At 43.6% G+C, this 11,479-nt stretch overlaps 8 non-coding genes across 8 annotated transcripts; 3 read left to right on the forward strand and 5 right to left on the reverse strand.

Annotated features, from left to right (window-relative positions):
* On the forward strand, positions 1-73 carry TRNAF-GAA (transfer RNA phenylalanine (anticodon GAA)). The gene has a single exon. It is a non-coding gene; the product is annotated as a tRNA-Phe (tRNA).
* Positions 74-3,696: 3,623 nt separating this feature from the next.
* TRNAN-GUU (transfer RNA asparagine (anticodon GUU)) lies at positions 3,697-3,770 on the reverse strand. Its single transcript has one exon. It is a non-coding gene; the product is annotated as a tRNA-Asn (tRNA).
* A 365-nt stretch (positions 3,771-4,135) lies between these two features.
* TRNAP-CGG (transfer RNA proline (anticodon CGG)) lies at positions 4,136-4,207 on the reverse strand. Its single transcript has one exon. It is a non-coding gene; the product is annotated as a tRNA-Pro (tRNA).
* An 824-nt stretch (positions 4,208-5,031) lies between these two features.
* On the forward strand, positions 5,032-5,103 carry TRNAD-GUC (transfer RNA aspartic acid (anticodon GUC)). Its single transcript has one exon. It is a non-coding gene; the product is annotated as a tRNA-Asp (tRNA).
* A 578-nt stretch (positions 5,104-5,681) lies between these two features.
* Positions 5,682-5,753, reverse strand: TRNAQ-CUG (transfer RNA glutamine (anticodon CUG)). Its single transcript has one exon. It is a non-coding gene; the product is annotated as a tRNA-Gln (tRNA).
* Positions 5,754-6,134: 381 nt separating this feature from the next.
* On the reverse strand, positions 6,135-6,208 carry TRNAT-AGU (transfer RNA threonine (anticodon AGU)). The gene has a single exon. It is a non-coding gene; the product is annotated as a tRNA-Thr (tRNA).
* Positions 6,209-10,760: 4,552 nt separating this feature from the next.
* Positions 10,761-10,842, forward strand: TRNAS-GCU (transfer RNA serine (anticodon GCU)). The gene has a single exon. It is a non-coding gene; the product is annotated as a tRNA-Ser (tRNA).
* Positions 10,843-11,311: 469 nt separating this feature from the next.
* TRNAK-UUU (transfer RNA lysine (anticodon UUU)) lies at positions 11,312-11,384 on the reverse strand. Its single transcript has one exon. It is a non-coding gene; the product is annotated as a tRNA-Lys (tRNA).
* Positions 11,385-11,479: the final 95 nt, after the last annotated feature.

Below are 11,479 nucleotides of genomic sequence, written 5' to 3' on the forward strand. Positions count from 1 at the left end.
GCCGAAATAGCTCAGTTGGGAGAGCGTTAGACTGAAGATCTAAAGGTCCCTGGTTCGATCCCGGGTTTCGGCAGCCCTTACGCTCCTTTTGCTGGATGTTTTACTTTAATGATACTTTAATGATAATTGCCTTCGACAATATTTTAATGATACTGTTCATATGGCCAATTTGGCCCTGAACACAATGTCACACTGAGACCAAAATTAAAAGGGGGAGGGGGGAAAGGAACTATCTAAAGAACCCATAAGGATATTAATATTTTTAATCTTAAATGCTGGATGTTTTGCATCCCCCCAGTAGTGTTTATCTCTTTTTATTCTTTGTGCATGAGGCAGAAGTCTGCAGAAACAAAGCAGGCACAGAGGCTGACTCATTCCTCTGTAGTTGCAAGTTTCTGAACTATACTTAAGCTAATTAGATCATGATGGGTAGCTGCAGAAAAGAGCAAGGGTCTAGAAGCACCTTAAAGGCTAATGAAATTTCTGGTAGGGTAGGAGCTTTCGTGAGTCACAGCTCACTTCTTCAGATACTAATTGGGCAGAGAAGCAGATTACAACATCTAGTGTTTTGTTGCTGAATGATTTATTGATGCATAAGTCAGTGTTTTAACAGGAATGTTAAATCTGCATCAGTTAGACGTATCTGTGAGTATGCATGTTAGCAGGTTGAAGTACTCCTTGTTCCACAAAAACTCTACAGCCCAGTTGCATTCCGTCTCCTCATCCAATAAACCACCAGTGAAGCATAAGAGAGCATTTCCTAATCTCATATAAAATAATGTTTACTTCCTAATGTTACTTCTTTATTTAGAACATTTTATGCTGCCTCTCCAAGAACGTGATTGAAGTAGCTTACAAAATAATAAAAAGCGAAACATTACAAGATATTAATAAAAACCCATCATTAAAAAATCCCAGCCCAGCATAATATATCATCAACACAAACCACAGACACCTTATAATAACAGTTTCCAAGCTAAAATAGTACTAAAAAGTCAAGCCTTTAATTAAAACCTGGGTGAACATAATGTTTTGGGCCCGGTGCCTAACAGGTAAGGTAGGTGAAAGGTAGGTTAAAAATTTTGGTGTGAGGCCAAAGGACTCTAACAAAAGTAACTGTCCAGGCAATAATAAATATAGCAATAAATGCAAACACAGCAAGGTTAAAAACAGTTTTGAAATTGTCAGGACCAGGGCATCACATAGATTGCTGCACATTAAACATCAGGGTGAGAGTTTGGCACAAATCTTTTTGGCTGCCAATGCAGACAGTGGCATCATACAGGTGACACAACGATCGTCATCAAATAGAAGATTAAATGATTTTGTCTGCCACTGAATGCAGGGCTAGCCTTGCTAAAATGGCCCCAAGAAACTGGGCCCTGGGAATCGAGTAAATGTCACAAGACAGGCTATAATGGAGCAGGTCCTCCTATTCCAGGGCTCCACAGAGAAACATAGAAAGCAATATCAGTACGAGGAAAAGGAAAGGGCATTCCACAAGTAAGGGGCCACTTCTGAAAAGGCCCTCTTTCTGGTTGTCACCTGCCTCACTACTGAGGATGGGGCACAGATAGCTGGGCGAGTGAGACAAATCCTAACTGTTGGGCTGGATGAAGTGGAAGCGTGCATCTAAGTTATTTCTTGAGAGAGATGTGTGGACCAATTTATGTACTCAGTAAAGAAGGAATGACAAGGTTCCTAACACAGGTACACTGACCACCATACAGGATGTAAACACCATCAGAGAAGTAGAAGCGCAACCCTGAAAAGAAAAGAATGTAAGTGCATAATATTCGATTGCCATTGAAACAAAAAAATTACAAATCATTTTTAAAAGTTATATGTGTGTGTGTGTATACACACACACTTTTTGATGGTGTTGGTGCCCAGGACATCTCACTATAAAATTTTAAAAAAAGATCAGTGGGTTCTAGATCAAATCAAGCCTGAACTGACCCTAGAAGCTAAAATGACTAACTGGAGCTATCATATTTTTGTCACATTATGAGAAGACAAGAGTCACTGGAAAAGACAGTCATGCTAGGAAAAGTTGAGGGCAGCAGGAAAAGAGGAAGACCCAACAAGAGATGGATTGACTCTATAAAGGAAGCCATGGCCCTCATAAGAACATAAGAAAGGCCCTGCTGGATCAGACCAAGTCCTGCAGTCTGTTCTCACAGTGGCCAACCTGGTGCCTCTAGGAAGCAACAAACAAGACGACTGCAGCAGCACCATCCTGCCTGTGTTCCACCTCACCCAATATAATAGGCATGCTTCTCTGATCCTGGAGAGAATAGGTATGCATCATGACTAGTATCCATTTTAACTAGTAGCCATGAATACCCCTTTCCTCCATGAATATGTCCACTCCCCTCCCCTCTTAAAGCCCTCCAAGCTGGCAGCTATCACCACATCCTGGGGCAGGGAGTTCCACAATTTAACTATGCGTTGTGTGAAAAAGTACTTCCTTTTATCTGTTTTGAATCTCTCACCCTCCAGCTTTAGCAGATGACCCCGCATTCTAGTATTATGGGAGAGGGAGAAAAACTTCTCCCTGTCCACTCTCTCCAAACCATGCATAATTTCATAGACCTCTATCATGTCTCCCCTCAGCCGCCTTCTTTCAAGCCTCAGTTTGCAAGGCTGTTAAAGATAGGATGCTTTGGAGAACACTGATTCATGATGTCACCATGAGTCGGATGTGACTTGATGGCACTTAACACACACACACACACGAACATAGCAGGCAACAATAAACACCTAATTCAGAATAGATACCTAATTCATAATCCAGCATGGGTGATTCCAGTGTGGCCATTTTAAGAAGTACTGTCAAATGAGATCAGCCATTTGTCCCAGTCAGTGGGCACCTTTGGAATTCTGACACACAGTGGTGGACACAACCACAAAATGTCCACTGTGAGAGATGGAGCCACACACACAACATGGCCAGGTGCTGGAGACAAGAGGAATTATTTTAAAAAATACGCCAGGAAAGAGTACTGAGTGAGACATAAGAACATAAGGAAAGCCCTGCTGGATCAGACCCAGACCCATCAAGTCCAGCAGTCTGTTCACACAGTTGCCAATCATGGGCCTCTAGGAAGCCCACAAACAAGACGGCTGCATTATCCTGTCTGTGTTCCACGGCACCTAATATAACAGGCATGCTCCTCTGATCCCGGTGAGGTCTGCATCATGACTAGTATCCATTTTGAGTAGTAGTCCTGGATGACCTCCTCCTCCATGAACATGTCCACTCCCCTTTTAAAGCCTTCCAAGTTGGCAGCCATTCACCACATCCTGGGGCAGGGAGTCCCACGATACTTCCTTTTATCCGTTTTGAACCTCTCACCCTCCAGCTTCAGCAGATGACCCTGCGTTCTAGTATTATGAGAGAGGGAGAACAGCTTCTCCCTGTGCACTCTTTCCATACCATGCATAATTTTCTAGACCTCTATCATGTCTCCCCTTAACCACCTTCTTTCCAAGCCGAACAGCCCCAAAACCACATTAGTGGCAGCTGCCACCAAAACAATGTTATTTTGATCTGCATAGCCAATGAGTCAGTGGCCAATTACTAGCTCTGCTGGGCAGGAGCTCCACGTGGCTCCATCCACTTCCTAAAATCACTTGGCGAGTGCCAAGGAAATAGTTGGTGGGCGCCTACTTGGGGCTAAAATAATAATTAGTCGTCCCTGGGTGGGCTCGAACCACCAACCTTTCGGTTAACAGCCGAACGCGCTAACCGATTGCGCCACAGAGACTCCTATAAAAATACATTTTTCCACATGGGCAGAGAATTGTGTTACCATTTAATTACTGTTCAATTACCTTAAGAAAGGTCAGCAGCCGCAGGGTTTGTGCGGTCCTGGTTTCTGTCCCCATCCCTTTCCATTTAGAAAACCGACCACTTATTCTTTAATGACTCCTAGACGAGTTCATCAAGAGAGCTGAGTTCAATAATATCAGTAGTTTAACATTAAGGCTCACTTTAAAAATAATAAAAGGCGAACTGAGTTCCAAACATTTCCACACAGGCGGGTTGTCATTTCTTATATGCTCACGTAACACAGTTCTTTCCGCCATTTTCAATTGTTTTCCAAAATAAAATTTTTTTTTATTAAAAAATGGGCTCGTCCGGGATTTGAACCCGGGACCTCTCGCACCCGAAGCGAGAATCATACCCCTAGACCAACGAGCCAGCTTCGGTAACACTATTCTGTAATTGACTTTTTACTATTGCAACAGAGAGAGTGATTATAGTACGTAAATTTGACCGGCTGGCAAGGTTTTATCTCATTCACTTCATTTCCGCCATTTCGCAATCCTTCTGTAGCGCTTTAAGGCTATCAGAATATATTTTTTGCAGCCTATTCTTCCACAATCCATTGTTATACTGAACAAGAGAGGGATTGTGGGTTGGAGATAGAGATCAAGCCTCCAAAACCTTTCCACTATCTTGATTTAAAAAATCAAACGGGTATGATTTAGAGAACCTTGCTGGAAATACCAGCCTGAGCAGATCACCAGGAATGCATGCAAATGCCCACGAAACCCAAGGCCGCCTTGGTATCCTTTTTCCAGTGCCTGAGCCGAGGTTTGTTAACAGATGGGGAAATAATGGAGCAAAAGGAGCGCTCTGAGCATGTGCAAATTCATGTTTACTCACGCATAAAGACAGGATGCATGTAACCATGCAGCGGGGATTGCTAGGAGGTCTTGCACAAAATTAACCCCCCCCCCTTGCAGGGCTGTCACCGGAAATACAACGCTGCAGTAAATTGAGGGAGGGAGGGAAGGAAAGAACACAGACAGGATAAATGCTGCTGCAGCCGTCTTGTTTGTGGGCTTCCTGGAGGCCCACTGTTTGAACAGACTGCTGGACTTGATGGGCCTTGGTCTGATCCAGCAGGGCCTTTCTTAATTCTAATTAAGAGGAAAAAAGATCATGCAAAAAACAAAACATCAATGAAAGCGGTATGGTCTGATTTAGAGAGGTTGCAATAAAAAAGTCTTCCCGCCTTCTCCTCGTTAGTATAGTGGTAAGTATCCCCGCCTGTCACGCGGGAGACCGGGGTTCGATTCCCCGACGGGGAGGTTACATTTTGTTTACTATGGTTTCCTCATTATTCCATGGGTCTTTTTTTTTCTTACACATTTGTACAAAAGCTCATTCGCTTTCTGGAGCAAATAGTGCAAGCCCGCGAGGAGGCTGCAGTCTCGAACGTTGCCTAAGGGAGGAAGGACAATATTTATTTATTGGCTGAAAACAGTAATGAACCACGGTGCACACGTGCAAGTAATCACTCAATGATTGCTGAATGTGTGAACCTCTTTTAATTTTTTTTAAAAAGCGCGTTTGATATATGTGGTCCATTCAGACATGTAGGTGTGATGGTGAAGAGAAAGGCTATTCTATAGGAGCCGACGAGTTGATCTGCAAAGGTATGCATAGTGATCGCTTACAATCCAACCCAAAGAAGGCCTAATCCTTCTAAAGCAGCCCATGGATTTGGAAAGTTAAGAACCCACTACCAACCACAACAGGCTTTTATTGCACATGGAATGCAAGATACATGCAGGGAAAGAGCAGGGACGAGATACTACAGTGCTCAGCACTAGGGGACAGATTGTGCTGAACAAATACTAATATTTATTTGCTGGAAAAAAAACTTAGGTTCCACCGAGATTTGAACTCGGATCGCTGGATTCAGAGTCCAGAGTGCTAACCATTACACCATGGAACCACCTTGATGAATGTGTTGTCTAGCTGCTTGTGGAAAAGGCCTGCCATATATTGAAATATTTGCTTTTATGAAAGAAAAGGAAATCCTTTCAACGTTGTATCAGTATATTGTGTAATCAGACATTTTCTGCAATCATTTTTTAAATCTCTCCATTACGATACAACAGCAGTTTTAAAAGTCACAGATTAATTATAGCTTTCCTTCCAAAGTTGTAATGTATTTGAAACCGTCCATTTAATGTTTCTGGGAGTTTTTATTCCCTGTATTTATATTTCTGTGTTGATTTAAAAAAAAAAAAAACTCCGTTTTAAACATGGAAAACTTAGGTTCCTTTCAGAAAAGATTTTTTGCCCCCTCACGACTAATGTGATGTCTTCAAAAAGGCACCACTGGGATTCGAACCCAGGATCTCCTGTTTACTAGACAGGCGCTTTCACCAACTAAGCCATGGCGCCTCCCATAGCAAACATTTTGAAATAATCTTTGAAAATAAGGTAACTGAATTGCGAACTAGTGGAAGGATCACATTCAGAAAGTAAAGCACTTCTGGACACTATTTCAAGAACCAGAGTTTGATCCACAATGTCTCTTCAAAGAGCAGGTGTGGAAGGATGGAACAACGACTCTGCGGTGTTTTTTCTATAGCTTCAAGAGAGGAGGATGGGAGAGGCTTGACTCCTGAGAATGTGTGGAAAGCCACCCTAAGCATCTAAAAATGTATTCCAGATGACATTTGATGGAGAAATTTTTATTTAACTTAACTAAGACTATTTGCTCCCCAGGGCACTGTTTTAGACACTGCTTATAGTGTTCGATGTTAATTGAATGTCTCTGTGTTGTGATGAGTCTGTGAATTCTTTAGCTTTATTTTGCTAAATTACTTTGATCACTGGAAAGGTACTGTATAGTTTATACCCCACTGATGTTGCCAATAAAATAAACCGGTTCTCAACATCCTATTCTTACCCGTGTTTCTTCAGAAGTAAGCTCCTCTGAGAGCAGTGAGACTCTCCTAGGCAAATAACGATAATAAAAGATTGCAATTAAAAAAAGAGAAGCCTTATTTACCTATGCCTTGGGGGCACGGAAAGCCGCCAAGAGCCTGGCCAAGAAGGTGGTCAAGGCGAAGGCCAAGCCCAAGGTGCCCAAAGCCAAATCTGGCAAGGCCAAGAAGGCAGCCCCCAAGAAGAAGTGAGGCCCGCCACGAGTTTCGCCCTGAACCCCCACCCCAAAAGGCTCTTTTCAGAGCCACCCACAAACTCCAGAAAAGAGCCGGATTCTGAAATGCTTCTGATCTGATTTCCCCCTCTGTTCTGCAGCGATTACTGGCAGGAGTCAGTAATCTGGGGAGGGGGATCTCCCCCCCCAATTCGTATAATTAAATTCGTACAGTTAACTCCCTGCCCCAGGATGTGGTGATGGCTGCCAACTTGGAAGGCTTGAAGATGGGAGTGGAGGAGAGGGCTATTCGTGGCTACTAGTAAAAATGGTTGCTAGTCATGATGGGTACCTATTCTCTTCAGGATCAGAGGAGCACGCCTATTGTATTAGGTGCTTTGGAACACAGGCAGGATAATGCTGCTGCTGTCGTCTTGTTTGTGGGCTTCCTAGAAGCACCTGGTTGGCCACTGAGTGAACAGACTGCTGGACTTGATGGGCCTTGGTCTGATCCAGCATGGCCTTTCTTGTGTTCTTATTTTGTAGTTTGACTAAGATCTGGAGAGTACCCAGTTCTGAACTCCCACCCTGTCCTTGGAAGCTTGCCTGTTGACCTTGGACCAGTCACACATTATCACCCTAATCTACCTCACAGGGTTGTTGTGAGAATAAAACAAAGGAGAGAAGGATGATGTATGCATTGTGGCCTTTCTGTTCTCATTGGGGAGAGGAAGCTGGGGGTATAAACAAACTAAATGTACAAGGAAAGGAACGTGGGGTATCATAAGCCTTTTGTCCGTCCTGTAATGTTAGACTGTAAAATATTGTCACTGGGTATCAATATGTAGTGGTGATGCATAGAGTGGGGAGTAATTGTCTGTTCCTATGTACAGCATGCAAACAGAGCAAAGATGGGATGAAATTGTGTACAAAATATGGGGGTTTCACTTCCCTATGGGGTGGTTTCTAGACTCGCAATATCACACATGTGGACAGAAAGAGCTACCAGGCGAATCCGGTAGAAGTTCACTCTTTCTCCCCCTGAACCTTTGAACAGCAGGCTCCCACCTGTCTTGTCAGGAAGTGGCAGCTAACTCTGGGGCTCTGCCTCTGAGTTTTGTGTGTGTGTGTGTGTGTGTGTGTGTGATTTAGAAAGTCTGGTGTGATGGCCTATCTGAATTAATCTAGAAGAATGGCTAGTTACATGAGGCTTACCCTAACCTGGATCATCAGATCTTGTGAAGCTAAGTAAGGTCAGCCCTGGATACTACTTGGATGGGAGACCACCCAAGAAGTCCAGGGTTGTGATGCAGAGGAAGGCTTGAAAACCTTATGGGGTCACCATGAGCCAGCTGCAACTTGATGGCATTAAGTCAGGCCCAAACTCCCCTCCCTCTCTGGACCCATACAAGTGGAGTAAGGGGTGTTTATCCTGATTCCTCACTGAACACCAGGCTTCCCACATCCCTGGGTTTAGTTGGTTTGTGTTCCTGGTTAGGTCCTGAACTGGGCACCACTATGGAACTCCCAAGAGGTACCTCCTGGGAGATCCATAGGCTGGCATTGTAAAGTACATGGATAATTAGGAAGGAAGGCAAGGCAGATGTGCCCCCAACATATGGACCACCCAACTCAGAGTAAGAACTCTGTGCCTTGCAAGTTGCTTTGAAGTGGTGCCCAGTTCAGGGCTAGCTGTGGATCAGAAGTGTGAGTTTGCTGGAGCAGGGTGAACCCTCTGGAGTGAAGAGGTCACCATGAACAATGGTGGTTGCTCTTCTTACACCTTTCTTCCTACACACACCCCAGATGATGATCCTGCATCAGGCTGACCAACCGTAATGGTCTCTCCTGTCCATGTGACATATGCCATCCATAAATTCAGGCTGTCAGGGATTCTCGCTTCTTATCTAGGGGTCTATGTAGGCTCCATTGTATGCCTGCCCTATTAGGGCTCCTGTAACCACATCTGCTTGACCTTGGACCCTGGATAAGCCCTTTGCCTCTCTGCCTGCAGCATGTGTCTCTGATAAGCTACTTTTTGTTGAAAATAATAACGCTGACACGGTAGTTATTAATCAAAGTAACAAACTTTATCTAGTCTATAGGGAAAAGGTAAAATGGGAAATTCCTGATAAAATAATAAACTCCTAAGCGCTACATAGTCGGCTTATTAAAACATTAGTTTACATACCAACAAGCAATTAGGCATGGCCGGTAAGTGGCTATATGACTGAGTTACAAATTAGTCATTTTACTAAAATCTCTACAGGAAAACCTATTGAGCTCGTTAACCAACTCAAACAATGACGTAATTCAAATTGGCAAATCAGTTTCTCAAACACACCAAATAATACATAGGATTGATTGGCTAAAAGCCAGATTTCACTTCGAGGTCAGGTCTATGATGTTGCTAAACAAATACATTAACCCCAGAATGACTAAATTTAGATCTTGACTATTACAACACTTTTTGGGGAGAAAACAGCCTTATGGAGTCTTAGAGAATAGGAAAACGTTCAATAGAACAAAGATGGCGACAATTTTGGTCAACAGGAAATTTGAGGGGAAACCCAGGGTGGGTTTTTGGTTTCTAACACTAGCGACTACATGACTTGGAGGAGAACATTCAGGCAGGGGCCATTTTCAGTGGCCTGCGGGCAAGACAAATGCCAGTCCTTTGGAATCATAACTGGGAGAAGTCCTCAGAGGGGGGTGGATTTTAACCAATTGGCCAAGATGGGTTAACATCAGTCAGGAGATACCATTGTGATTAATCAGGAGATGCAATCAGGAAAAGGGGAGCTGCAATTATAATTGCTGATTGGTTCTTGTAGGTTATCCGGGCTGTGTGACCGTGGTCTTGGTATTTTCTTTCCTGACGTTTCGCCAGCAGCTGTGGCAGGCATCTTCAGAGGAGTAACCCTGAAGGACAGTGTCTCTCAGTGTCAAGTGTGTAGGAAGAGTGATATATAGTCAGAAAGGGGTTGGGTTGAGCTGAATCATTGTCCTGCAAAAAGTATCAAAGGTAATGTGCTAATAATTGCTGAATTTGAAAATGTGGGGAGGGGTCGTGAGGGATTTGAATGTGGGACCTCTCGTGAAAAGTCTGAAGCCTACACCTAAACCAGATGCAAATGCTGGCCAAGAATGTAGAGCCGCAGAAGTAGTCCTCTTCCTTGGACGTCTGGTTACTTTTCCGCTTTGGAATGAGAGAGACCGGACTGTGAATGTGAAGGAGACTAGAAAGGAAGAAGACACTGGCCATTGATGCCTGGGAGGTTTTGCCTTGGATTTGCCGCTCTCTAGATGCACCTTTTCCCATCTGAATTCTCAGGACTCAACAATAAGCCCCCATGCAGAGTTGAGTTTTGAGAATTCAGATGGGGAAAAGGTACATCTAGAGAGCGGCAAATCCAAGGCAAAACCTCCCAGGCATCAATTGCCACTGGGAAACTGAGAAATAAAAATCCGCCTAGAATTAAGTTACTTTTAATTTCAACTCTTAGAATGCGTTATAAACTGCTGAGGGGCTGTAGTCGTGGCCGAGTGTTTTTTTTGTTTCCCATGAAACAATTCCAAATGTCTCCACTTATAAACAACCACTTTTAAGCGCTATATAGGTTTGCTTTCTTGGATGAGAGACCACCAAGGAATGCCAAGGTCGCTGTGCAGAGGCAGGCAATGGCAAACCACCTCTTGTTAGTCTTTTGCCTTAAATACCCTGCAGGGTTGCCATACGTCGGTTGTGACTTGACTGCACTTTTATACACAGACACACAGAGAATCGAAACATTTCAAAACCCTGAGCTTTCCTGTATTACAAAATGCTGCAGAGAATTCTTCACCGAAGACGAGGTGGCCGAGTGGTTAAGGCGATGGACTGCTAATCCATTGTGCTCTGCACGCGTGGGTTCGAATCCCACCTTCGTCGAGATATTTTGGGGGTTTTCTTCTTCTCTTTTTAACCACCACATCAACATCTTTTACCTAGCATTTATCGTTCCAGCCTCTCCAAAAACGACACTCGGATACAGATGGTTTTTAATTTAGCAAATTCAGCATGGGGGCAAATTAAAGGCATAGCTTCCTCTTTGAGCTGTTCCGAAAGGTATTGCAACATTCCAGCCCACGTTTTCCTAGGTAAAAATCGTCAGGTGGTTTACGCTCCCAACCAAATCCCGAAATGCATATATAACACAAGCCTGGTATTTAAAAAACAAAACGGCCCCTTTCCCCTGTGCCACCCAAGGCAAGATCAATTCTGCTCAGTACTTAATAGACAAGGATCATATGCTTTTAGGACATTTATTGACAGGGTGCTTGGCAGATTCTGACGATAAGTGTACTAACTTTTATTATTGTGACCAGATATCGTTTGAAGGAGGAAAAAAAATCAGCAACGCCCGAGCAGGGACTTGAACCCTGGACCCTCAGATTAAAAGTCTGATGCTCTACCGACTGAGCTACCCGGGCTCCTGTTAAAGGTTTTCTGGCAAATGATTTTAATAATATTGGTGCTGTCCTGCCTGAATTTATCAAAATAAATCTTTGGAGGTTAATAGAAACAT

Source organism: Euleptes europaea, chromosome 18 (assembly GCF_029931775.1).
Source record: "Euleptes europaea isolate rEulEur1 chromosome 18, rEulEur1.hap1, whole genome shotgun sequence".
NCBI lineage: Eukaryota > Metazoa > Chordata > Lepidosauria > Squamata > Sphaerodactylidae > Euleptes > Euleptes europaea.